General features: G+C 43.9%; 1 long non-coding RNA gene across 1 annotated transcript; it reads right to left on the reverse strand.

Annotated features, from left to right (window-relative positions):
• Positions 1-258: 258 nt before the first annotated feature.
• LOC115835168 lies at positions 259-3,413 on the reverse strand. The gene is made up of 4 exons (XR_004030128.1): positions 3,328-3,413; positions 2,629-2,693; positions 1,436-1,533; positions 259-403 (listed from the first exon to the last, which is right to left on the reverse strand). It is a non-coding gene; the product is annotated as an uncharacterized LOC115835168 (long non-coding RNA).
• Positions 3,414-5,121: the final 1,708 nt, after the last annotated feature.

The following is a 5,121-nucleotide window of genomic DNA, read 5'->3' on the forward strand; positions in this document are numbered from 1 at the left end:
AGAATGACTTAGACCACATCGGGGTTTATATTTTTAATCAAAATGAAAAGGTCAGCCTTTGGCAGAGGCTGGTGTTGGTTTCCTGGTTTAAGAATGTCAACATGGAATGCTGCAACGGACTTTGGGGGCTTTGGGGGGAAACGGTGGGAAGAGGGTGGGGGAAAAAAGACTACAGATTGGGTTCAGTATATACTTCTTGGGTGTTAGGTACACCAAAAATCTCACAGATCACCACTAAAGAACTTACTCATGTAACCAAATACCACCTGTTCTACCCAAAACTTATGGAAATAAAAAAATTTTTTTTAAAAAGAATGTCAACATGGAGGTCTCTGCTATTCTCTTGGCCCTTCCCTCATGGTGGTTGTAAGGCTGCTTCAGCTCTGGTAAACAAATTCTTTTTCTCGGAAGAAAGAAGGAAGAAGTACCAAGTCAAATCTCCAGCTGACTGGGGAGTGTGAGTCCACCCCTGCTATGAGAAGCTTTTGCCAAAGTCCCACCGGACAACATCCACCTACATCTCATTGGCCAGTCTTTGTCATGTGACCATTCCTGTCTGCAAGGGAGCCTAGTTCTGTAGGTAGATGTCTTGCCATAAGCAATATTATCAAACCATATTGGATATTGTATATGGAACTAACAGCCTCTTCCTCTCAGATACATAATATTACTAGCTGTAGTACATACTTCTGAGCAAATCTTGTTCATTTTCCTTTTGGGTCTTTAGGTGCAAAGCAGTGATTAAAGTATTTGATCAATATTGATTGATTTACTGCTGTCATCCTAGAAAAAAAATGCCTCAAACATTCTATACCTGAAAAAGCTTTTTCTTGGACTAATCTACCAGTTCTTTGAGTCAATAAAATATTATTGCTCAAAAGAAATGTAGAATTAAATGAATATGACTACCATTCCTTGTCTTACTCAACCAATTTTGAAAATGGGAAATGCTTTCCTTTTACAGCTAAATATCATGTTGCCAGAAGAAGCTTAATTATAGAATGATAAAATTAGACTATTAGAATTAGTGAAATGAATTATAATTAGTCTGAGGCAATGGCTATAGAATGTCGAGCAGAAAGCCTGAGAACAGCACTTAGTCCTGGAATAATAGAGCCTCTAAAAAATGGTTAGATTGAATTTCAATCTGTAGCTCAATCATCATTTCTCCTTTTCAGTGCCCTGTGTAATCAAAACTGCTATCACAGTATAATAAAATGGCGTTTTATCCTATGAAGAATGATGGAGTAAAAATGAACTTAACTGTAATCATGTGCTCTACCTCTACGAAGGACTTTACAGACTGAAAGCTCTCTGTATGTGGTTTATGCAGAATAAAGGTAGGTGACGCTGCCAGGGAATGGAACACAATTTTTATTAAACAAATGGTGACTCTTGTACTAAACACAGAGCAGGCATTCTGTCTGTCACTCACCCGATGTCCTTAGCAGCCTCTCTCTAGGATGAATGGTTTTATTTCAGTCCCAGGGTCATACTGAAGAACATGTTGAACCTAGGAGACTGGGGACCCCACTGAGAGGTCCCAGAGAACTTTTAGAAACCGGAAACTTCATTGTGGGTTCCCTATGCCAGACAGTCCTAGGGGACAATCAGGAATGTATTCGGGGAATGAGTTGTACATTTTGTATGTGTGTTGAGAAAGAGGAGCAGACATTTTTGTTCTCTGCTATTGTGTCTTTGAGAGCTAGAGATTAGAGGTTGGAATTGTGACAAACGTCCACCACTTACTGGCGAGGGTAATCTAGCCCGAGGAAAAATGGGGGTTTGAAGCTGGAGGGGTCTCAGAACAGCTAGTGCAGCACCCTCATTCTATACACAAGGAAACAGATGCCCATGGACTCCCCCAGTGCTTGGCATCACACAGAGAAGAGGCTATGGCCTGGGGGAAGGTGAAAGGACCTCTCCAGGCATGGGTGTTGGGAGAGCCTGCTGCTCGTATCAGGCTCCTAGCACCCCAGGACTGCCGAGGAACAGGGAGTCAACAGGGAGGTATCATAGCCCAGAAAACAAACAAACAATAAAGTTCCTCTAGCCTATTTTTACAAATGACATTTGACTCAGGATGATCTGAGAATTTTTCGCAGATGAGGTGGCATTTGAAAGGAGCCTGGAAAAATCAGATTTTCAGTCCATGACTGAAGGGAGGACAGTGTTCTAGGCTGGAACTGCCAATCACCGAGCACCACAGAGCATGTGACAGGCAGCCTGTATGTCAGGGGAGGGTGGAGCAGGGTGGGCGGGGACACTGAGGCGACCAGACAAGAGAAGCCAGATCCATCCCTGCTGTGGGCTGTCCTGCAAATGTGCATTATTGGGATTCAGAGAAGATACGTGGGAGAGATTCATTCTTAATGTACTCCATTTTGTTGTTTTATTTTTATTTACTACTTAATGAATCAATTTATTCAACAAATCTTTATTGAGGCCCCAAGGGAACCTCGTAATAACAAATAATGCTGGTGTCTGTATAGGTTCCTATAAGCCAAGCACTGTGCTGTGTGCACTGTCCTATGAGGTGCGTACCATTAGCATTATCATGTTAGAGACCAGGAATGAATGAAACCCCACACCATTAGGTGTCCCGCCCAAAGCCACCAGAATACAAACCCAAAAAATATGACTTTCCACTCTTCTTTCAAACTCCTTTCACCCTTCTTCTCACCTCTTATTTCCTTTTAGGAACAAACAAACAAAGAATCATTAAATGCAATTATTTCAAATCATCATATTAACAGAAGGGAGCCAAAGTGTCACACAGCAAACCCTAGACCTTCAGGAAAACATGCCCCTAATTGGAAGGAGTAGTAACTGAATGGGAAGTCACAGCACACTGTGGTTATGGAGGGCCTGACCATGTGTCATCTTGATTCATCCTCTTACCACTCTGGGAGAGGATTCTACCCACTGCAGATGGCAGTGTCAAGGCCTGGAGAGATTTCAGTGATTTGTTCAAGTTCACACAAGGGTGAGGCCAAGTCAGATCAGCCCCCAGACCCCAGACTGCACCTGCCCAGGGTGTCCCCATTACCAGATAGGAATCATCCGGGCTGGGTAAGGACTGAGGACAGAACCAATTTCCTGTATAGAAAAGCCAAGAAGATATAATCTTCTGTGGATGGTGTTTAGTCTTGGAATTCAGAAAAAGAAAAAAACAAACCCTGCTGCTCATTTTGCCCAAACTAACTCCTTTGCGTAATGACCCTTTAAGGAAAACCAATTTTTTATTTTCTTCTTGAGTTTTGAGTGAGAAGGGGTAAGAGATACATTTTCTGGATTTCTTCCAATTTTAAAACTTAATGGACTTACTCCACGATTTCCTTGCTCCGAAACGACATCAAATCTCTCAGTGGCTTTACGATAATTTTTATCAGCTCCTCCCCAGAGATTCAAGCCTCACTAATTAGCTGCGTGTGAACTGTGACTAACATGGGGGATTTTCATCTCTCCTTCTGGATTCCAGAAAGCCTTTTCTGCTTCTCTGGGCAGGGTTTGTCAGCAGTCCTTTCTTCCCACTAACAATTCCTCATTGCACAAAGACGCTCCCCTGGTTGCTGTTGGTGAAAACACAGCATAGTCAAAGCAAAAAGACCAACTATTTTTGGGGCCATGTGTCAGGAAGAATCAAACGAGTGGATGAATTATGGAGACTGTTCATGGAGTTGAGGGCAGCCTGCCTAAAATAGAAGACAGAAAATACATCTTTAACAGATTCTATCATTTGGATATAATTTTTTATGTATCAGCTCACTTCATTCCTCCATCTAAAAAAGTGAACATAAATGATCTTGTCTATGTGCATAATTGCCAGATCAACCCAGACTCGGCTGCAAAAACCTGATGACAGTTCAGCCCAAGAGCTCCTCTCCATGAATTTTCTCTGAGCAATAAAGATAAATGACAAATGGGCAGGAGGGACTGGTTTATTTCATGAGTTTTTCACTGCTTTGTGGATGGTGTTGTCACAATGAGGGGAGCAGAGTTCAGCTCTGGTCTTTCTCTGAAATCCATAACCCAGTGCCGACAGAGACCTGGAATCATAAAGCACAAGATGTTTAAGAGGAATGAGCTGGCAAGAAAAGCAGGGCTGTCCCAGACACCGTAATAAATTATCCATCTGGAAGGAATGGGGAACAACTTGCTTAAAGGAGAAGGCAGGCTGCCTGAAGATAGGATTCTGTTCAAAGTCGGACACCTGCCCTGGAAAAACACAGAACTGCACAAAACAGGGAAAAAACAGTTTCAACATGAAGCCTCTCATGACCTGCGGCTGGCTGCTTCCTGGTGCAATTCCTCGGGCCTGCCCTGCCACCATGGGAAAGGCGTGCTTGTATCATCTATCACCAGAAAGAATATCCATTGTGAAATATAAAGAGAATGGTGCAAAAACACCTTTATCTAGTTTTACCGTCACGTCACCTACTAGTTCATCCAGAGCAAGTCCCAGATGGGCTTCTGGGAGCCTCTGTTTTCCTTTCATTCTCTCCTCCACCCCCACCCCTTACCCCGTAGACCGATAAGCTGGGGCAGAACCCTCCTGCAGGGACCTGGTCCCACCCTGGGGGACTGCAGTAGATCTCCTCAGTTCTGGTAAGAGCCTATACCCAGTCCTTCCAGACTCCTCAGCGCAGAGCATCTCTAAGACAAGCCAACCTTTCTCTTTAGCTTGTGCATCTTAAAATGCAGTCTTCAGGCCCCAGAGGCATGATACTGTGGGCTGAGGCAAGAACTACAAGTTGAATCCTACACATCAGAGAAACATGAGCTTGAAGATTGCACTGGGCAGGATGGCATGTTTTTGTGAAGATAGGTTTTATTATGCAGATGAATGCAAAATTAGATAAAAATAGAGACTATGGAGAAAGTAATAGTCCTAACCTCCAATCCCTGAGAGGTAGTCCAAGCCAGGCCACACTGGTTCATATGAAACAGGGGCTGGCGATGGACGAGGGAGACGTTTCCTCAGAAGGGGGCTGACCCGTGCAGCTTCGTGGCCCGCTTGGCACCAGCCTGGGCAAATTGTTTCCAGTGGCCCCTGGGACACTCAGCTCTTCATGGGTGCAGCAAGACCACAGCAAAGGCAGGGTTGGGGGCCAGGCAGTG

Source organism: Nomascus leucogenys, chromosome 5 (genome assembly GCF_006542625.1).
Source record: "Nomascus leucogenys isolate Asia chromosome 5, Asia_NLE_v1, whole genome shotgun sequence".
Lineage (NCBI taxonomy): Eukaryota > Metazoa > Chordata > Mammalia > Primates > Hylobatidae > Nomascus > Nomascus leucogenys.